Genomic DNA, 23,190 nt, shown 5'->3' on the forward strand with positions numbered 1-23,190 from the left:
TGCACAATAGGTACTTTCTCAGCTTAATGGGGACCATGCTCATATGTGGAGGCTGATCGGTCCAATGCTAAGCCAGTGTAGCGTGGAGAGGGGATTGAAGCTGTGGTAATTGACATCCTAGGGCTGGTGCTTCAGTGCAGCTGTTTTTCATGGGAGAAACAAAGGCTGTTTAGAAATTGGTTCTTAACAATCTTCTGTAGTCTCGCAAAACCCTTTTTGATTTCTTTGACCAATTTGCACATGCTGTTTGCCATATCGCGTCCAACAAGAAGAGGTCGCGCAATTGTAGTCAACAGATACTCAAAACTGAAATTGAATAACGACCATTGCAACTTTAGCCAGTAATCGTCCGCTCTGTTAAAGACACAGCCTTATTTCGGCGACTAATCTGGAGTGACTGCAAAAGATCTAACAGGCAAAAGCAGGCTTTCACATTCAGGCCCGTAGGTAACGTTCCTTTTCAAATGCAGATTGCCGGAGAACGTAGGGGCGTAATTTGACAAGTGATGCTTTTTTGTCCAACCTTGAGCGATTAAAAGTAATGGCATCAGAACAGCGTAACTACACCAGGGGCATGGCCGGGGCCAGTGCTGTTCCACTCCTCGTTAGTATAGTGGACAGGATCTCCGCCTTTTGCAATTGACATCCTAGGACTGCTGCTGCAAGTGCAGATATTTTTCATGGGAGAAAGTCTCTATTTCGATTAATAGTATGTGGTGGCTTTGTCCAAACTGAGGCTGTTTAGATATTGGTTCTTAACTTTCTTCTGTAGTCTCGCATAACCCTTTTCGATTTCTTTGACCAATTTGCACTTGCTGCTTGCCCTTTTCGATTTCTTTGACCAATTTGCACATGCTGTTTGCCATATCGCGTGCACCAAGAAGAGGGCATGCAATTGCAGGAAAGGGACTCCTCAACAGGTACTCAAAACTGAAACTGAACGACGACCATTGCAACTTTAGCCAGTAATGGTCCGCTTAGTCAAAGGCACACAGCCTTTGTCCAGCGACTACTCTGGCGTGACTGCAAACGAGCAGTGCGTTTCCAGTCCTCGTTAGTATAGTGGACAGTATCTCCGCCTGTCATGCGGAAGACCGGGGTTCGATTACCGGATGGGGAGAGTCTTTTTGCCTTTCTCCCGGACAATTGAAATTTCCCGCAATGCGTCTTCTTCTTAGGTGAGGAGGCTTGCATTTGCAAATGATGGCCAGAAGAAGTCGTCGGTTGTTGTGCAGAAATAGCTCAGTTGGGAGAGTGTTAGACTGAAGGTCTAAAGGTCCCTGGTTCGATCCCGGGTTTCGGCATTACACCACCTCTGTCTGGCGTACGATGCCAAGAGGCCCCTAAACTTTTGTTTTTGTACTTAAGACGGTTCGGAAGGTAGTCTCTATGTGTGCCATTCTGTGATTTCAGGTTGTTTTACGGAGCAAGCATGTGTAAGAACTTAGTCAACCCACTGACACAGCTTGAGTGTGAATGTCATCTTAAAATAACAACAATTGTGTTTCTGCCTGATTTCAGGCTAGGGACCTTTCACGTGTGAGGCGAACTTGATAACCGCTACACCACAGATACCGGCGACTTTGACGGGCTACTTCAGAGCGTAGGCAAAAGCAGGCTTTCACATTCACGCCCGTAGGTAACGTTCCTTTTCAAATGCAGATTGCCGGAGAACGTAGGGGCGTAATTTGACAAGTGATGCATTTTTATCCAACCTTGTGCGAGTAAAACTAATGGCATCAGAACGGCGTAACTACACCAGGGGCATGGCCGGGGCCAGTGCTGTTCCAGTCCTCGTTAGTATAGCGGACAGGATCTCCGCCTGTTGTAATTGACATCCTAGGGCTGCTGCTGCAAGTGCAGCTATTTTTCATTGGAGAAAGTCTCTATTTCGATTAATAGTATGTGGTGGCTTTGTCCAAACTGAGGCTGTTTAGAAATTGGTTCTTAACTTTCTTCTGTAGTCTCGCATAACCCTTTTCAATTTCTTTGACCAATTTGCACATGCTGTTTGCCATATCGCGTGCACCAAGAAGAGGGCATGCAATTGCAGGAAAGGAACTCCTCAACAGGTAACTCAAAACTGAAATTGAACGACGACGACCATTAGTCAACCCACTGACACAGCTTGAGTGTTAATGTCACCTTTAAATAACAACAATTGTGTTTCTGCCTGGTTTCAGGCCAGGGACCTTTCACGTGTGAGGCGAACTTGATAACCGCTACACCACAGAAATCGGCGACTTTGACGAGCTACTTCAGAGCGTAGCTTCCCAGCAAGAAGAATACCACGGTCGTGGAAGTTTACTCCTCAGGGGTTTTGGGATGAAAGGATCTTTATCGAACTTTGTAGTACTAAAACCAAAAGTGTTGCCTTTCTAATTGTTAGAGCTGAGACAACCCCTTTTACAAGGCAATCCACCCAGACTGACTGTGCACATGATAATGGATAGCAAAGGGGTTTCTGCCTGATTTCGAACGAGGGACCTTTATGCATGTTAGGCCAAGGTGATATCCACTACACTACAGAATTTAGCCACGTAGGGTATTACTTTCAGAGGGTAGCATCTAACCACAAAGCGACACATTATCGTGCAAGGTCGACTCTAAGGGGCTTTCCAAAATCCTAGTGCACAATAGGTACTTTCTCAGCTTAATGGGGACCATGCTCATATGTGGAGGCTGATCAGTCCAATGCTAAGCCAGTGTAGCGTGGAGAGGGGATTGAAGCTGTGGTAATTGACATCCTAGGGCTGCTTCTTCAGTGCAGCTGTTTTTCATGGGAGAAACAAAGGCTGTTTAGAAATTGGTTCTTAACAATCTTCTGTAGTCTCGCAAAACCCTTTTTGATTTCTTTGACCAATTTGCACATGCTGTTTGCCATATCGCGTCCAACAAGAAGAAGACGCGCAATTGTAGTCAACAGATACTCAAAACTGAAATTGAATAACGACCATTGCAACTTTAGCCAGTAATCGTCCGCTCTGTCAAAGACACAGCCTTTTTTCGGCGACTACTCTGGAGTGACTGCAAAAGATCTAACAGGCAAAAGCAGGCTTTCACATTCAGGCCCGTAGGTAACGTTCCATTTCAAATGCAGATTGCCGGAGAACGTAGGGGCGTAATTTGACAAGTGATACATTTTTGTTAAGCTTGAGCGAGTAAAAGTAATGGCATCAGAACGGCGTAACTACACCAGGGGCATGGCCGGGGGCAGTGCTGTTCCAGTCCTCGTTAGTATAGTGGACAGTATCTCCGCCTGTTGTAATTGACATCCTAGCGCTGCTGCTGCAAGTGCAGCTATTTTTCATGGGAGAAAGTCTCTATTTCGATTATTAGTATGTGGTGGCTTTGTCCAAACTGAGGCTGTTTAGAAATTGGTTCTTAACTTTCTTCTGTAGTCTCGCATAACCCTTTTCAATTTCTTTGACCAATTTGCACATGCTGTTTGCCATATCGCGTGCACCAAGAAGAGGGCATGCAATTGCAGGAAAGGAACTCCTCAACAGGTAACTCAAAACTGAATTTGAAAGACGACCATTGCAAGCATGTGTAAGAACTTAGTCAACCCACTGACACAGCTTGAGTGTGAATGTCATCTTAAAATAACAACAATTGTGTTTCTGCCTGGTTTCAGGCCAGGGACCTTTCACCTGTGAGGCGAACTTGATAACCGCTACACCACAGAAATCGGCGACTTTGACGAGCTACTTCAGAGCGTAGCTTCCCAGCAAGAAGAATAACACGGTCGTGGAAGTTTACTCCTCAGGGGTTTTGGGATGAAAGGATCTTTATCGAACTTTGTAGTACTAAAACCAAAAGTGTTGCCTTTCTAATTGTTTGCCATATCGCGTCCAACAAGAAGAGGGCGCGCAATTGTAGTCAACAGATACTCAAAACTGAAATTGAATAACGACCATTGCAACTTTAGCCAGTAATCGTCCGCTCTGTCAAAGACACAGCCTTTTTTCGGCGACTACTCTGGAGTGACTGCAAAAGATCTAACAGGCAAAAGCAGGCTTTCACATTCAGGCCCGTAGGTAACGTTCCATTTCAAATGCAGATTGCCGGAGAACGTAGGGGCGTAATTTGACAAGTGATGCTTTTTTGTTAACCTTGAGCGAGTAAAAGTAATGGCATCAGAACGGCGTAACTACACCAGGGGCATGGCCGGGGGCAGTGCTGTTCCAGTCCTCGTTAGTATAGTGGACAGTATCTCCGCCTGTTGTAATTGACATCCTAGCGCTGCTGCTGCAAGTGCAGCTATTTTTCATGGGAGAAAGTCTCTATTTCGATTAATAGTATGTGGTGGCTTTGTCCAAACTGAGGCTGTTTAGAAATTGGTCCTTAACTTTCTTCTGTAGTCTGGCATAACCCTTTTCGATTTCTTTGACCAATTTGCACTTGCTGCTTGCCCTTTTCGATTTCTTTGACCAATTTGCACATGCTGTTTGCCATATCGCGTGCACCAAGAAGAGGGCATGCAATTGCAGGAAAGGGACTCCTCAACAGGTACTCAAAACTGAAATTGAACGACGACCATTGCAACTTTAGCCAATAATGGTCAGCTTAGTCAAAGGCACACAGCCTTTGTCCAGCGACTACTCTGGCGTGACTGCAAACGAGCAGTGCGTTTCCAGTCCTCGTTAGTATAGTGGACAGTATCTCCGCCTGTCATGCGGAAGACCGGGGTTCGATTACCGGATGGGGAGAGTCTTTTTGCCTTTCTCCCGGACAATTGAAATTTCCCGGAATGCGTCTTCTGCTTAGGTGAGGAGGCTTGCATTTGCAAATGATGGCCAGAAGAAGTCGTCGGTTGTTGTGCAGAAATAGCTCAGTTGGGAGAGTGTTAGACTGAAGGTCTAAAGGTCCCTGGTTCGATCCCGGGTTTCGGCATTACACCACCTCTGTCTGGCGTACGATGCCAAGAGGCCCCTAAACTTTTGTTTTTGTACTTAAGACGGTTCGGAAGGTAGTCTCTATGTGTGCCATTCTGTGATTTCAGGTTGTTTTACGGAGCAAGCATGTGTAAGAACTTAGTCAACCCACTGACACAGCTTGAGTGTGAATGTCATCTTAAAATAACAACAATTGTGTTTCTGCCTGATTTCAGGCTAGGGACCTTTCACGTGTGAGGCGAACTTGATAACCGCTACACCACAGATACCGGCGACTTTGACGGGCTACTTCAGAGCGTAGGCAAAAGCAGGCTTTCACATTCACGCCCGTAGGTAACGTTCCTTTTCAAATGCAGATTGCCGGAGAACGTAGGGGCGTAATTTGACAAGTGATGCATTTTTATCCAACCTTGTGCGAGTAAAACTAATGGCATCAGAACGGCGTAACTACACCAGGGGCATGGCCGGGGCCAGTGCTGTTCCAGTCCTCGTTAGTATAGCGGACAGGATCTCCGCCTGTTGTAATTGACATCCTAGGGCTGCTGCTGCAAGTGCAGCTATTTTTCATTGGAGAAAGTCTCTATTTCGATTAATAGTATGTGGTGGCTTTGTCCAAACTGAGGCTGTTTAGAAATTGGTTCTTAACTTTCTTCTGTAGTCTCGCATAACCCTTTTCAATTTCTTTGACCAATTTGCACATGCTGTTTGCCATATCGCGTGCACCAAGAAGAGGGCATGCAATTGCAGGAAAGGAACTCCTCAACAGGTAACTCAAAACTGAAATTGAACGACGACCATTGCAAGCATGTGTAAGAACTTAGTCAACCCACTGACACAGCTTGAGTGTTAATGTCATCTTTAAATAACAACAATTGTGTTTCTGCCTGGTTTCAGGCCAGGGACCTTTCACGTGTGAGGCGAACTTGATAACCGCTACACCACAGAAATCGGCGACTTTGACGAGCTACTTCAGAGCGTAGCTTCCCAGCAAGAAGAATACCACGGTCGTGGAAGTTTACTCCTCAGGGGTTTTGGGATGAAAGGATCTTTATCGAACTTTGTAGTACTAAAACCAAAAGTGTTGCCTTTCTAATTGTTAGAGCTGAGACAACCCCTTTTACAAGGCAATCCACCCAGACTGACTGTGCACATGATAATGGATAGCAAAGGGGTTTCTGCCTGATTTCGAACGAGGGACCTTTATGCATGTTAGGCCAAGGTGATATCCACTACACTACAGAATTTAGCCACGTAGGGTATTACTTTCAGAGGGTAGTATCTAACCACAAAGCGACACATTATCGTGCAAGGTCGACTCTAAGGGGCTTTCCAAAATCCTAGTGCACAATAGGTACTTTCTCAGCTTAATGGGGACCATGCTCATATGTAGAGGCTGATCAGTCCAATGCTAAGCCAGTGTAGCGTGGAGAGGGGATTGAAGCTGTGGTAATTGACATCCTAGGGCTGCTTCTTCAGTGCAGCTGTTTTTCATGGGAGAAACAAAGGCTGTTTAGAAATTGGTTCTTAACAATCTTCTGTAGTCTCGCAAAACCCTTTTTGATTTCTTTGACCAATTTGCACATGCTGTTTGCCATATCGCGTCCAACAAGAAGAGGGCGCGCAATTGTAGTCAACAGATACTCAAAACTGAAATTGAATAACGACCATTGCAACTTTAGCCAGTAATCGTCCGCTCTGTCAAAGACACAGCCTTTTTTCGGCGACTACTCTGGAGTGACTGCAAAAGATCTAACAGGCAAAAGCAGGCTTTCACATTCAGGCCCGTAGGTAACGTTCCATTTCAAATGCAGATTGCCGGAGAACGTAGGGGCGTAATTTGACAAGTGATGCTTTTTTGTTAACCTTGAGCGAGTAAAAGTAATGGCATCAGAACGGCGTAACTACACCAGGGGCATGGCCGGGGGCAGTGCTGTTCCAGTCCTCGTTAGTATAGTGGACAGTATCTCCGCCTGTTGTAATTGACATCCTAGCGCTGCTGCTGCAAGTGCAGCTATTTTTCATGGGAGAAAGTCTCTATTTCGATTAATAGTATGTGGTGGCTTTGTCCAAACTGAGGCTGTTTAGAAATTGGTTCTTAACTTTCTTCTGTAGTCTCGCATAACCCTTTTCGATTTCTTTGACCAATTTGCACTTGCTGCTTGCCCTTTTCGATTTCTTTGACCAATTTGCACATGCTGTTTGCCATATCGCGTGCACCAAGAAGAGGGCATGCAATTGCAGGAAAGGGACTCCTCAACAGGTACTCAAAACTGAAATTGAACGACGACCATTGCAACTTTAGCCAATAATGGTCAGCTTAGTCAAAGGCACACAGCCTTTGTCCAGCGACTACTCTGGCGTGACTGCAAACGAGCAGTGCGTTTCCAGTCCTCGTTAGTATAGTGGACAGTATCTCCGCCAGTCACGTGGAAGACCGGGGTTCGATTCCCCGATGGGGAGAGTCTTTTTGCCTTTCTCCCGGACAATTGAAATTTCCCGCAATGCGTGTTTTGCTTAGGTGAGAAGCCTTGCATTTGCAAATGATGGCCAGAAGAAGTTGTCGGTTGTTGTGCCGAAATAGCTCAGTTGGGAGAGCGTTAGACTGAAGATCTGAAGGTCCCTGGTTCGATCCCGGGTTTCGGCATTACACCACCTCTGTCTGGCGTACAATGCCAAGGGGCCCCTAAACTTTTGTTTTTGTACTTAAAACGGTTCGGAAGGTAGTCTCTATGTGTGCCATTCTGTGATTTCAGGTTGTTTTACGGAGCAAGCATGTGTAAGAACTTAGTCAACCCACTGACACAGCTTGAGTGTGAATGTCATCTTAAAATAACAACAATTGTGTTTCTGCCTGATTTCAGGCTAGGGACCTTTCACGTGTGAGGCGAACTTGATAACCGCTACACCACAGATACCGGCGACTTTGACGGGCTACTTCAGAGCGTAGGCAAAAGCAGGCTTTCACATTCAGGCCCGTAGGTAACGTTCCTTTTCAAATGCAGATTGCCGGAGAACGTAGGGGCGTAATTTGACAAGTGATGCATTTTTATCCAACCTTGTGCGAGTAAAACTAATGGCATCAGAACGGCGTAACTACACCAGGGGCATGGCCGGGGCCAGTGCTGTTCCAGTCCTCGTTAGTATAGCGGACAGGATCTCCGCCTGTTGTAATTGACATCCTAGGGCTGCTGCTGCAAGTGCAGCTATTTTTCATTGGAGAAAGTCTCTATTTCGATTAATAGTATGTGGTGGCTTTGTCCAAACTGAGGCTGTTTAGAAATTGGTTCTTAACTTTCTTCTGTAGTCTCGCATAACCCTTTTCAATTTCTTTGACCAATTTGCACATGCTGTTTGCCATATCGCGTGCACCAAGAAGAGGGCATGCAATTGCAGGAAAGGAACTCCTCAACAGGTAACTCAAAACTGAATTTGAACGACGACCATTGCAAGCATGTGTAAGAACTTAGTCAACCCACTGACACAGCTTGAGTGTGAATGTCATCTTAAAATAACAACAATTGTGTTTCTGCCTGGTTTCAGGCCAGGGACCTTTCACCTGTGAGGCGAACTTGATAACCGCTACACCACAGAAATCGGCGACTTTGACGAGCTACTTCAGAGCGTAGCTTCCCAGCAAGAAGAATAACACGGTCGTGGAAGTTTACTCCTCAGGGGTTTTGGGATGAAAGGATCTTTATCGAACTTTGTAGTACTAAAACCAAAAGTGTTGCCTTTCTAATTGTTAGAGCTGAGACAACCCCTTTTACAAGGCAATCCACCCAGACTGACTGTGCACATGATAATGGATAGCAAAAGGGTTTCTGCCTGATTTCGAACGAGGGACCTTTATGCATGTTAGGCCAAGGTGATATCCACTACACTACAGAATTTAGCCACGTAGGGTATTACTTTCAGAGGGTAGCATCTAACCACAAAGCGACACATTATCGTGCAAGGTCGACTCTAAGGGGCTTTCCAAAATCCTAGTGCACAATAGGTACTTTCTCAGCTTAATGGGGACCATGCTCATATGTGGAGGCTGATCGGTCCAATGCTAAGCCAGTGTAGCGTGGAGAGGGGATTGAAGCTGTGGTAATTGACATCCTAGGACTGCTGCTTCAGTGCAGCTGTTTTTCATGGGAGAAACAAAGGCTGTTTAGAAATTGGTTCTTAACAATATTCTGTAGTCTCGCAAAACCCTTTTTGATTTCTTTGACCAATTTGCACATGCTGTTTGCCATATCGCGTCCAACAAGAAGAGGGCGCGCAATTGTAGTCAACAGATACTCAAAACTGAAATTGAATAACGACCATTGCAACTTTAGCCAGTAATCGTCCGCTCTGTCAAAGACACAGCCTTTTTTCGGCGACTACTCTGGAGTGACTGCAAAAGATCTAACAGGCAAAAGCAGGCTTTCACATTCAGGCCCGTAGGTAACGTTCCTTTTCAAATGCAGATTGCCGGAGAACGTAGGGGCGTAATTTGACAAGTGATGCTTTTTTGTCCAACTTTGAGCGAGTAAAAGTAATGGCATCAGAACGGCGTAAGTACACCAGGGGCATGGTCGGGGGCAGTGCTGTTCCAGTCCTCGTTAGTATAGTGGACAGTATCTCCGCCTGTTGTAATTGACATCCTAGGGCTGCTGCTGCAAGTGCAGCTATTTTTCATGGGAGAAAGTCTCTATTTCGATTAATAGTATGTGGTGGCTTTGTCCAAACTGAGGCTGTTTAGAAATTGGTTCTTAACTTTCTTCTGTAGTCTCGCATAACCCTTTTCGATTTCTTTGACCAATTTGCACTTGCTGCTTGCCCTTTTCGATTTCTTTGACCAATTTGCACATGCTGTTTGCCATATCGCGTGCACCAAGAAGAGGGCATGCAATTGCAGGAAAGGGACTCCTCAACAGGTACTCAAAACTGAAATTGAACGACGACCATTGCAACTTTAGCCAGTAATGGTCCGCTTAGTCAAAGGCACACAGCCTTTGTCCAGCGACTACTCTGCCGTGACTGCAAACGAGCAGTGCGTTTCCAGTCCTCGTTAGTATAGTGGACAGTATCTCCGCCTGTCATGCGGAAGACCGGGGTTCGATTACCGGATGGGGAGAGTCTTTTTGCCTTTCTCCCGGACAATTGAAATTTCCCGCAATGCGTCTTCTGCTTAGGTGAGGAGGCTTGCATTTGCAAATGATGGCCAGAAGAAGTCGTCGGTTGTTGTGACGAAATAGCTCAGTTGGGAGAGTGTTAGACTGAAGGTCTAAAGGTCCCTGGTTCGATCCCGGGTTTCGGCATTACACCACCTCTGTCTGGCGTACGATGCCAAGAGGCCCCTAAACTTTTGTTTTTGTACTTAAGACGGTTCGGAAGGTAGTCTCTATGTGTGCCATTCTGTGATTTCAGGTTGTTTTACGGAGCAAGCATGTGGAAGAACTTAGTCAACCCACTGACACAGCTTGAGTGTGAATGTCATCTTAAAATAACAACAATTGTGTTTCTGCCTGATTTCAGGCTAGGGACCTTTCACGTGTGAGGCGAACTTGATAACCGCTACACCACAGATACCGGCGACTTTGACGGGCTACTTCAGAGCGTAGGCAAAAGCAGGCTTTCACATTCACGCCCGTAGGTAACGTTCCTTTTCAAATGCAGATTGCCGGAGAACGTAGGGGCGTAATTTGACAAGTGATGCATTTTTATCCAACCTTGTGCGAGTAAAACTAATGGCATCAGAACGGCATAACTACACCAGGGGCATGGCCGGGGCCAGTGCTGTTCCAGTCCTCGTTAGTATAGCGGACAGGATCTCCGCCTGTTGTAATTGACATCCTAGGGCTGCTGCTGCAAGTGCAGCTATTTTTCATTGGAGAAAGTCTCTATTTCGATTAATAGTATGTGGTGGCTTTGTCCAAACTGAGGCTGTTTAGAAATTGGTTCTTAACTTTCTTCTGTAGTCTCGCATAACCCTTTTCAATTTCTTTGACCAATTTGCACATGCTGTTTGCCATATCGCGTGCACCAAGAAGAGGGCATGCAATTGCAGGAAAGGAACTCCTCAACAGGTAACTCAAAACTGAAATTGAACGACGACGACCATTAGTCAACCCACTGACACAGCTTGAGTGTTAATGTCATCTTTAAATAACAACAATTGTGTTTCTGCCTGGTTTCAGGCCAGGGACCTTTCACGTGTGAGGCGAACTTGATAACCGCTACACCACAGAAATCGGCGACTTTGACGAGCTACTTCAGAGCGTAGCTTCCCAGCAAGAAGAATACCACGGTCGTGGAAGTTTACTCCTCAGGGGTTTTGGGATGAAAGGATCTTTATCGAACTTTGTAGTACTAAAACCAAAAGTGTTGCCTTTCTAATTGTTAGAGCTGAGACAACCCCTTTTACAAGGCAATCCACCCAGACTGACTGTGCACATGATAATGGATAGCAAAGGGGTTTCTGCCTGATTTCGAACGAGGGACCTTTATGCATGTTAGGCCAAGGTGATATCCACTACACTACAGAATTTAGCCACGTAGGGTATTACTTTCAGAGGGTAGCATCTAACCACAAAGCGACACATTATCGTGCAAGGTCGACTCTAAGGGGCTTTCCAAAATCCTAGTGCACAATAGGTACTTTCTCAGCTTAATGGGGACCATGCTCATATGTGGAGGCTGATCAGTCCAATGCTAAGCCAGTGTAGCGTGGAGAGGGGATTGAAGCTGTGGTAAATGACATCCTAGGGCTGCTTCTTCAGTGCAGCTGTTTTTCATTGGAGAAACAAAGGCTGTTTAGAAATTGGTTCTTAACAATCTTCTGTAGTCTCGCAAAACCCTTTTTGATTTCTTTGACCAATTTGCACATGCTGTTTGCCATATCGCGTCCAACAAGAAGAGGGCGCGCAATTGTAGTCAACAGATACTCAAAACTGAAATTGAATAACGACCATTGCAACTTTAGCCAGTAATCGTCCGCTCTGTCAAAGACACAGCCTTTTTTCGGCGACTACTCTGGAGTGACTGCAAAAGATCTAACAGGCAAAAGCAGGCTTTCACATTCAGGCCCGTAGGTAACGTTCCTTTTCAAATGCAGATTGCCGGAGAACGTAGGGGCGTAATTTGACAAGTGATGCTTTTTTGTCCAACTTTGAGCGAGTAAAAGTAATGGCATCAGAACGGCGTAAGTACACCAGGGGCATGGTCGGGGGCAGTGCTGTTCCAGTCCTCGTTAGTATAGTGGACAGTATCTCCGCCTGTTGTAATTGACATCCTAGGGCTGCTGCTGCAAGTGCAGCTATTTTTCATGGGAGAAAGTCTCTATTTCGATTAATAGTATGTGGTGGCTTTGTCCAAACTGAGGCTGTTTAGAAATTGGTTCTTAACTTTCTTCTGTAGTCTCGCATAACCCTTTTCGATTTCTTTGACCAATTTGCACTTGCTGCTTGCCCTTTTCGATTTCTTTGACCAATTTGCACATGCTGTTTGCCATATCGCGTGCACCAAGAAGAGGGCATGCAATTGCAGGAAAGGGACTCCTCAACAGGTACTCAAAACTGAAATTGAACGACGACCATTGCAACTTTAGCCAGTAATGGTCCGCTTAGTCAAAGGCACACAGCCTTTGTCCAGCGACTACTCTGGCGTGACTGCAAACGAGCAGTGCGTTTCCAGTCCTCGTTAGTATAGTGGACAGTATCTCCGCCTGTCATGCGGAAGACCGGGGTTCGATTACCGGATGGGGAGAGTCTTTTTGCCTTTCTCCCGGACAATTGAAATTTCCCGCAATGCGTCTTCTGCTTAGGTGAGGAGGCTTGCATTTGCAAATGATGGCCAGAAGAAGTCGTCGGTTGTTGTGACGAAATAGCTCAGTTGGGAGAGTGTTAGACTGAAGGTCTAAAGGTCCCTGGTTCGATCCCGGGTTTCGGCATTACACCACCTCTGTCTGGCGTACGATGCCAAGAGGCCCCTAAACTTTTGTTTTTGTACTTAAGACGGTTCGGAAGGTAGTCTCTATGTGTGCCATTCTGTGATTTCAGGTTGTTTTACGGAGCAAGCATGTGGAAGAACTTAGTCAACCCACTGACACAGCTTGAGTGTGAATGTCATCTTAAAATAACAACAATTGTGTTTCTGCCTGATTTCAGGCTAGGGACCTTTCACGTGTGAGGCGAACTTGATAACCGCTACACCACAGATACCGGCGACTTTGACGGGCTACTTCAGAGCGTAGGCAAAAGCAGGCTTTCACATTCACGCCCGTAGGTAACGTTCCTTTTCAAATGCAGATTGCCGGAGAACGTAGGGGCGTAATTTGACAAGTGATGCATTTTTATCCAACCTTGTGCGAGTAAAACTAATGGCATCAGAACGGCATAACTACACCAGGGGCATGGCCGGGGCCAGTGCTGTTCCAGTCCTCGTTAGTATAGCGGACAGGATCTCCGCCTGTTGTAATTGACATCCTAGGGCTGCTGCTGCAAGTGCAGCTATTTTTCATTGGAGAAAGTCTCTATTTCGATTAATAGTATGTGGTGGCTTTGTCCAAACTGAGGCTGTTTAGAAATTGGTTCTTAACTTTCTTCTGTAGTCTCGCATAACCCTTTTCAATTTCTTTGACCAATTTGCACATGCTGTTTGCCATATCGCGTGCACCAAGAAGAGGGCATGCAATTGCAGGAAAGGAACTCCTCAACAGGTAACTCAAAACTGAAATTGAACGACGACGACCATTAGTCAACCCACTGACACAGCTTGAGTGTTAATGTCATCTTTAAATAACAACAATTGTGTTTCTGCCTGGTTTCAGGCCAGGGACCTTTCACGTGTGAGGCGAACTTGATAACCGCTACACCACAGAAATCGGCGACTTTGACGAGCTACTTCAGAGCGTAGCTTCCCAGCAAGAAGAATACCACGGTCGTGGAAGTTTACTCCTCAGGGGTTTTGGGATGAAAGGATCTTTATCGAACTTTGTAGTACTAAAACCAAAAGTGTTGCCTTTCTAATTGTTAGAGCTGAGACAACCCCTTTTACAAGGCAATCCACCCAGACTGACTGTGCACATGATAATGGATAGCAAAGGGGTTTCTGCCTGATTTCGAACGAGGGACCTTTATGCATGTTAGGCCAAGGTGATATCCACTACACTACAGAATTTAGCCACGTAGGGTATTACTTTCAGAGGGTAGCATCTAACCACAAAGCGACACATTATCGTGCAAGGTCGACTCTAAGGGGCTTTCCAAAATCCTAGTGCACAATAGGTACTTTCTCAGCTTAATGGGGACCATGCTCATATGTGGAGGCTGATCAGTCCAATGCTAAGCCAGTGTAGCGTGGAGAGGGGATTGAAGCTGTGGTAAATGACATCCTAGGGCTGCTTCTTCAGTGCAGCTGTTTTTCATTGGAGAAACAAAGGCTGTTTAGAAATTGGTTCTTAACAATCTTCTGTAGTCTCGCAAAACCCTTTTTGATTTCTTTGACCAATTTGCACATGCTGTTTGCCATATCGCGTCCAACAAGAAGAGGGCGCGCAATTGTAGTCAACAGATACTCAAAACTGAAATTGAATAACGACCATTGCAACTTTAGCCAGTAATCGTCCGCTCTGTCAAAGACACAGCCTTTTTTCGGCGACTACTCTGGAGTGACTGCAAAAGATCTAACAGGCAAAAGCAGGCTTTCACATTCAGGCCCGTAGGTAACGTTCCTTTTCAAATGCAGATTGCCGGAGAACGTAGGGGCGTAATTTGACAAGTGATGCTTTTTTGTCCAACCTTGAGCGAGTAAAAGTAATGGCATCAGAACGGCGTAACTACACCAGGGGCATGGTCGGGGGCAGTGCTGTTCCAGTCCTCGTTAGTATAGTGGACAGGATCTCCGCCTGTTGTAATTGACATCCTAGGGCTGCTGCTGCAAGTGCAGCTATTTTTCATGGGAGAAAGTCTCTATTTCGATTAATAGTATGTGGTGGCTTTGTCCAAACTGAGTCTGTTTAGAAATTGGTTCTTAACTTTCTTCTGTAGTCTCGCATAACCCTTTTCGATTTCTTTGACCAATTTGCACTTGCTGCTTGCCCTTTTCGATTTCTTTGACCAATTTGCACATGCTGTTTGCCATATCGCGTGCACCAAGAAGAGGGCATGCAATTGCAGGAAAGGAACTTCTCAACAGGTACTCAAAACTGAAATTGAACGACGACCATTGCAACTTTAGCCAGTAATGGTCCGCTCAGTCAAAGGCACACACCCTTTGTCCAGCGACTACTCTGGCGAGACTGCAAACGAGCAGTGCTTTTCCAGTCCTCGTTAGTATAGTGGACAGTATCTCCGCCTGTCACGTGGAAGACCGGGGTTCGATTCCCCGACGGGGAGAGTCTTTTTGCCTTTGTCCCGGACAGTTGAAATTTCCTGCAATACGTCTTTGGCTTGGTTGAGGAGGCTTGCATTTGCAAATGATGGCCAGAAGAAGTCATCGGTTGTTGTGCCTAAATAGCTCAGTTGGGAGAGCGTTAGACTGAAGATTTAAAGGTCCCTGGTTCGATCCCGGGTTTTGGCATTACACCACCTCTGTCTTGCGTACGATGCCAAGAGTCCCCTAACCTTTTGTTTTTGTACTTAAGACGGTTTGGAAGGTAGTCTCAATGTGTGCCATTCTGTGATTTCAGGTTGTTTTACGGAGCAAGCATGTGTAAGAACTTAGTCAACCCACTGACACAGCTTGAGTGTAAATGTCATCTTAAAATAACAACAATTGTGTTTCTGCCTGATTTCAGGCCAGGGACCTTTCACGTGTGAGGCGAACTTGATAACCGCTACACCACAGATACCGGCGACTTTGACGAGCTACTTCAGAGCGTAGGCAAAAGCAGGCTTTCACATTCAGGCCCGTAAGTAACGTTCCTTTTCAAATGCAGATTGCCGGAGAACGTAGGGGCGTAATTTGACAAGTGATGCATTTTTGTCCAACCTTGAGCGATTAAAAGTAATGGCATCAGAACAGCGTAACTACACCAGGGGCATGGCCGGGGCCAGTGCTGTTCCAGTCCTCGTTAGTATAGTGGAAAGGATCTCCGCCTGTTGTAATTGACATCCTAGGGCTGCTGCTGCAAGTGCAGCTATTTTTCATTGGAGAAAGTCTCTATTTCGATTAATAGTATGTGGTGGCTTTGTCCAAACTGAGGCTGTTTAGAAATTGGTTCTTAACTTTCTTCTGTAGTCTCGCATAACCCTTTTCGATTTCTTTGACCAATTTGCACATGCTGTTTGCCATATCGCGTGCACCAAGAAGAGGGCATGCAATTGCAGGAAAGGAACTCCTCAACAGGTAACTCAAAACTGAAATTGAACGACGACCATTGCAAGCATGTGTAAGAACTTAGCCAACCCACTGACACAGCTTGAGTGGTAATGTCATCTTTAAATAACAACAATTGTGTTTCTGCCTGGTTTCAGGCCAGGGACCTTTCACGTGTGAGGCGAACTTGATAACCGCTACACCACAGAAATCGGCGACTTTGACGAGCTACTTCAGAGCGTAGCTTCCCAGCAAGAAGAATACCACGGTCGTGGAAGTTTACTCCTCAGGGGTTTTGGGATGAAAGGATCTTTATCGAACTTTGTAGTACTAAAACCAAAAGTGTTGCCTTTCTAATTGTTAGAGCTGAGACAACCTCTTTTACAAGGCAATCCACCCAGACTGACTGTGCACATGATAATGGATAGCAAAAGGGTTTCTGCCTGATTTCGAACGAGGGACCTTTATGCATGTTAGGCCAAGGTGATATCCACTACACTACAGAATTTAGCCACGTAGGGTATTACTTTCAGAGGGTAGCATCTAACCACAAAGCGACACATTATCGTGCAAGGTCGACTCTAAGGGGCTTTCCAAAATCCTAGTGCACAATAGGTACTTTCTCAGCTTAATGGGGACCATGCTCATATGTGGAGGCTGATCGGTCCAATGATAAGCCAGTGTAGCGTGGAGAGGGGATTGAAGCTGTGGTAATTGACATCCTAGGGCTGGTGCTTCAGTGCAGCTGTTTTTCATGGGAGAAACAAAGGCTGTTTAGAAATTGGTTCTTAACAATCTTCTGTAGTCTCGCAAAACCCTTTTTGATTTCTTTGACCAATTTGCACATGCTGTTTGCCATATCGCGTCCAACAAGAAGAGGTCGCGCAATTGTAGTCAACAGATACTCAAAACTGAAATTGAATAACGACCATTGCAACTTTAGCCAGTAATCGTCCGCTCTGTTAAAGACACAGCCTTTTTTCGGCGACTAATCTGGAGTGACTGCAAAAGATCTAACAGGCAAAAGCAGGCTTTCACATTCAGGCCCGTAGGTAACGTTCCTTTTCAAATGCAGATTGCCGGAGAACGTAGGGGCGTAATTTGACAAGTGATGCTTTTTTGTCCAACCTTGAGCGATTAAAAGTAATAGCATCAGAACAGCGTAACTACACCAGGGGTATGGCCGGGGCCAGTGCTGTTCCACTCCTCGTTAGTATAGTGGACAGGATCTCCGCCTTTTGCAATTGACATCCTAGGACTGCTGCTGCAAGTGCAGCTATTTTTCATGGGAGAAAGTCTCTATTTCGATTAAAAGTATCTGGTGGCTTTGTCCAAACTGAGGCTGTTTAGAAATTGGTTCTTAACTTTCTTCTGTAGTCTCGCATAACCCTTTTCGATTTTTTTGACCAATTTGCACTTGCTGCTTACCCTTTTTGATTTCTTTGACCAATTTGCACATGCTGTTTGCCATATTGCGTGCACCAAGAATAGGGCATGCAATTGCAGGAAAGGAACTCCTCAACAGGTACTACAAACTGAAATTGAATAACGACCATTGCAACTTTAGCCAGTAATCGTCCGCTCTGTCAAAGACACAGCCTTTTTTCGGCGACTACTCTGGAGTGACTGCAAAAGATCTAACAGGCAAAAGCAGGCTTTCACATTCAGGCCCGTAGGTAACGTTCCATTTCAAATGCAGATTGCCGGAGAACGTAGGGGCGTAATTTGACAAGTGATGCTTTCTTGTCCAACCTTGAGCGAGTAAAAGTAATGGCATCAGAACGGCGTAACTACACCAGGGGCATGGCCGGGGCCAGTGCTGTTCCAGTCCTCGTTAGTATAGCGGACAGGATCTCCGCCTGTTGTAATTGACATCCTAGGGCTGCTGCTGCAAGTGCAGCTATTTTTCATTGGAGAAAGTCTCTATTTCGATTAATAGTATGTGGTGGCTTTGTCCAAACTGAGGCTGTTTAGAAATTGGTTCTTAACTTTCTTCTGTAGTCTCGCATAACCCTTTTCAATTTCTTTGACCAATTTGCACATGCTGTTTGCCATATCGCGTGCACCAAGAAGAGGGCATGCAATTGCAGGAAAGGAACTCCTCAACAGGTAACTCAAAACTGAAATTGAACGACGACCATTGCAAGCATGTGTAAGAACTTAGTCAACCCACTGACACAGCTTGAGTGTGAATGTCATCTTAAAATAACAACAATTGTGTTTCTGCCTGGTTTCAGGCCAGGGACCTTTCACCTGTGAGGCGAACTTGATAACCGCTACACCACAGAAATCGGCGACTTTGACGAGCTACTTCAGAGCGTAGCTTCCCAGCAAGAAGAATAACACGGTCGTGGAAGTTTACTCCTCAGGGGTTTTGGGATGAAAGGATCTTTATCGAACTTTGTAGTACTAAAACCAAAAGTGTTGCCTTTCTAATTGTTAGAGCTGAGACAACCCCTTTTACAAGGCAATCCACCCAGACTGACTGTGCACATGATAATGGATAGCAAAAGGGTTTCTGCCTGATTTCGAACGAGGGACCTTTATGCATGTTAGGCCAAGGTGATATCCACTACACTACAGAATTTAGCCACGTAGGGTATTACTTTCAGAGGGTAGCATCTAACCACAAAGCGACACATTATCGTGCAAGGTCGACTCTAAGGGGCTTTCAAAAATCCTAGTGCACAATAGGTACTTTCTCAGCTTAATGGGGACCATGCTCATATGTGGAGGCTGATCGGTCCAATGCTAAGCCAGTGTAGCGTGGAGAGGGGATTGAAGCTGTGGTAATTGACATCCTAGGGCTGCTGCTTCAGTGCAGCTGTTTTTCATGGGAGAAACAAAGGCTGTTTAGAAATTGGTTCTTAACAATCTTCTGTAGTCTCGCAAAACCCTTTTTGATTTCTTTGACCAATTTGCACATGCTGTTTGCCATATCGCGTCCAACAAGAAGAGGGCGCGCAATTGTAGTCAACAGATACTCAAAACTGAAATTGAATAACGACCATTGCAACTTTAGCCAGTAATCGTCCGCTCTGTTAAAGACACAGCCTTTTTTCGGCGACTAATCTGGAGTGACTGCAAAAGATCTAACAGGCAAAAGCAGGCTTTCACATTCAGGCCCGTAGGTAACGTTCCTTTTCAAATGCAGATTGCCGGAGAACGTAGGGGCGTAATTTGACAAGTGATGCTTTTTTGTCCAACCTTGAGCGAGTAAAAGTAATGGCATCAGAACGGCGTAATTACACCAGGGGCATGGCCGGGGGCAGTGCTGTTCCAGTCCTCATTAGTATAGTGGACAGTATCTCCGCCTGTTGTAATTGACATCCTAGGGCTGCTGCTGCAAGTGCAGCTATTTTTCATGGGAGAAAGTCTCTATTTCAATTAATAGTATGTGGTGGCTTTGTCCAAGCTGAGGCTGTTTAGAAATTGGTTCTTAACTTTCTTCTGTAATCTCGCATAACCCTTTTCGATTTCTTTGACCAATTTGCACTTGCTGCTTGCCCTTTTCGATTTCTTTGACCAATTTACACATACTGTTTGCCATATTGCGTGCACCAAGAATAGGGCATCCAATTGCAGGAAAGGAACTCCTCAACAGGTACTCAAAACTGAAATTGAATAACGACCATTGCAACTTTAGCCAGTAATCGTCCGCTCTGTCAAAGACACAGCCTTTTTTCGGCGACTACCCTGGAGTGACTGCAAAAGATCTAACAGGCAAAAGCAGGCTTTCACATTCAGGCCCGTAGGTAACGTTCCTTTTCAAATGCAGATTGCCGGAGAACGTAGGGGCGTAATTTGACAATTGATGCTTTTTTGTCCAACCTTGAGCGAGTAAAAGTAATGGCATCAGAACGGCGTAAGTACACCAGGGGCATGGTCGGGGGCAGTGCTGTTCCAGTCCTCGTTATTATAGTGGACAGTATCTCCGCCTGTTGTAATTGACATCCTAGGGCTGCTGCTGCAAGTGCAGCTATTTTTCATGTGAGAAAGTCTCTATTTCGATTAATAGTATGTGGTGGCTTTGTCCAAACTGAGGCTGTTTAGAAATTGGTTCTTAACTTTCTTCTGTAGTCTCGCATAACCCTTTTCGATTTCTTTGACCAATTTGCACTTGCTGCTTGCCCTTTTCGATTTCTTTGACCAATTTGCACATGCTGTTTGCCATATCGCGTGCACCAAGAAGAGGGCATGCAATTGCAGGAAAGGGACTCCTCAACAGGTACTCAAAACTGAAATTGAACGACGACCATTGCAACTTTAGCCAGTAATGGTCCGCTTAGTCAAAGGCACACAGCCTTTGTCCAGCGACTACTCTGGCGTGACTGCAAACGAGCAGTGCGTTTCCAGTCCTCGTTAGTATAGTGGACAGTATCTCCGCCTGTCATGCGGAAGACCGGGGTTCGATTACCGGATGGGGAGAGTCTTTTTGCCTTTCTCCCGGACAATTGAAATTTCCCGCAATGCGTCTTCTGCTTAGGTGAGGAGGCTTGCATTTGCAAATGATGGCCAGAAGAAGTCGTCGGTTGTTGTGCCGAAATAGCTCAGTTGGGAGAGTGTTAGACTGAAGGTCTAAAAGTCCCTGGTTCGATCCCGGGTTTCGGCATTACACCACCTCTGTCTTGCGTACGATGCCAAGAGGCCCCTAAACTTTTGTTTTTGTACTTAAGACGGTTCGGAAGGTAGTCTCTATGTGTGCCATTCTGTGATTTCAGGTTGTTTTACGGAGCAAGCATGTGTAAGAACTTAGTCAACCCACTGACACAGCTTGAGTGTGAATGTCATCTTAAAATAACAACAATTGTGTTTCTGCCTGATTTCAGGCTAGGGACCTTTCACGTGTGAGGCGAACTTGATAACCGCTACACCACAGATACCGGCGACTTTGACGGGCTACTTCAGAGCGTAGGCAAAAGCAGGCTTTCACATTCACGCCCGTAGGTAACGTTCCTTTTCAAATGCAGATTGCCGGAGAACGTAGGGGCGTAATTTGACAAGTGATGCATTTTTATCCAACCTTGTGCGAGTAAAACTAATGGCATCAGAACGGCGTAACTACACCAGGGGCATGGCCGGGGCCAGTGCTGTTCCAGTCCTCGTTAGTATAGCGGACAGGATCTCCGCCTGTTGTAATTGACATCCTAGGGCTGCTGCTGCAAGTGCAGCTATTTTTCATTGGAGAAAGTCTCTATTTCGATTAATAGTATGTGGTGGCTTTGTCCAAACTGAGGCTGTTTAGAAATTGGTTCTTAACTTTCTTCTGTAGTCTCGCATAACCCTTTTCAATTTCTTTGACCAATTTGCACATGCTGTTTGCCATATCGCGTGCACCAAGAAGAGGGCATGCAATTGCAGAAAAGGAACTCCTCAACAGGTAACTCAAAACTGAAATTGAACGACGACCATTGCAAGCATGTGTAAGAACTTAGTCAACCCACTGACACAGCTTGAGTGTGAATGTCATCTTAAAATAACAACAATTGTGTTTCTGCCTGGTTTCAGGCCAGGGACCTTTCACCTGTGAGGCGAACTTGATAACCGCTACACCACAGAAATCGGCGACTTTGACGAGCTACTTCAGAGCGTAGCTTCCCAGCAAGAAGAATACCACGGTCGTGGAAGTTTACTCCTCAGGGGTTTTGGGATGAAAGGATCTTTATCGAACTTTGTAGTACTAAAACCAAAAGTGTTGCCTTTCTAATTGTTAGAGCTGAGACAACCCCTTTTACAAGGCAATCCACCCAGACTGACTGTGCACATGATAATGGATAGCAAAAGGGTTTCTGCCTGATTTTGAACGAGGGACCTTTATGCATGTTAGGCCAAGGTGATATCCACTACACTACAGAATTTAGCCACGTAGGGTATTACTTTCAGAGGGTAGCATCTAACCACAAAGCGACACATTATCGTGCAAGGTCGACTCTAAGGGGCTTTCCAAAATCTTAGTGCACAATAGGTACTTTGTCAGCTTAATGGGGACCATGCTCATATGTGGAGGCTGATCGGTCCAATGCTAAGCCAGTGTAGCGTGGAGAGGGGATTGAAGCTGTGGTAATTGACATCCTAGGGCTGCTGCTTCAGTGCAGCTGTTTTTCATGGGAGAAACAAAGGCTGTTTAGAAATTGGTTCTTAACAATCTTCTGTAGTCTCGCAAAACCCTTTTTGATTTCTTTGACCAATTTGCACATGCTGTTTGCCATATCGCGTCCAACAAAAAGAGGGCGCGCAATTGTAGTCAACAGATACTCAAAACTGAAATTGAATAACGACCATTGCAACTTTAGCCAGTAATCGTCCGCTCTGTCAAAGACACAGCCTTTTTTCGGCGACTACTCTGGAGTGACTGCAAAAGATCTAACAGGCAAAAGCAGGTTTTCACATTCAGGCCCGTAGGTAATGTTCCTTTTCAAATGCAGATTGCCGGAGAACGTAGGGGCGTAATTTGACAAGTGATGCTTTTTTGTCCAACCTTGAGCGAGTAAAAGTAATGGCATCAGCACGGCGTAACTACACCAGGGGCATGGCTGGGGGCAGTGCTGTTCCAGTCTTCATTAGTATAGTGGACAGTATCTCCGCCTGTTGTAATTGACATCCTAGGGCTGCTGCTGCAAGTGCAGCTATTTTTCATGGGAGAAAGTCTCTATTTCAATTAATAGTATGTGGTGGCTTTGTCCAAAGTGAGGCTGTTTAGAAATTGGTTCTTAACTTTCTTCTGTAGTCTCGCATAACCCTTTTCGATTTCTTTGACCAATTTGCACTTGCTGCTTGCCTTTTTCGATTTCTTTAACCAATTTGCACATGCTGTTTGCCATATCGCGTGCACCAAGAAGAGGGCATGCAATTGCAGGAAAGGGACTCCTCAACAGGTACTCAAAACTGAAATTGAACGCTGACCATTGCAACTTTAGCCAGTAATGGTCCGCTTAGTCAAAGGCACACAGCCTTTGTCCATCGACTACTCTGGCGAGACTGCAAACGAGCAGTGCTTTTCCAG

The 23,190-nt window shown here is 45.5% G+C and overlaps 2 non-coding genes across 2 annotated transcripts; both read left to right on the forward strand.

Annotated features, from left to right (window-relative positions):
• The first annotated feature begins 7,469 nt into the window (after positions 1-7,469).
• On the forward strand, positions 7,470-7,542 carry trnaf-gaa (transfer RNA phenylalanine (anticodon GAA)). The gene has a single exon. It is a non-coding gene; the product is annotated as a tRNA-Phe (tRNA).
• A 7,651-nt stretch (positions 7,543-15,193) lies between these two features.
• On the forward strand, positions 15,194-15,265 carry trnad-guc (transfer RNA aspartic acid (anticodon GUC)). Its single transcript has one exon. It is a non-coding gene; the product is annotated as a tRNA-Asp (tRNA).
• The last annotated feature ends 7,925 nt before the right edge of the window (positions 15,266-23,190 follow it).

The sequence above is a fragment of the Channa argus genome, unplaced genomic scaffold (assembly GCF_033026475.1).
Source record: "Channa argus isolate prfri unplaced genomic scaffold, Channa argus male v1.0 Contig068, whole genome shotgun sequence".
In the NCBI taxonomy this organism is placed as follows: Eukaryota; Metazoa; Chordata; class Actinopteri; order Anabantiformes; family Channidae; genus Channa; species Channa argus.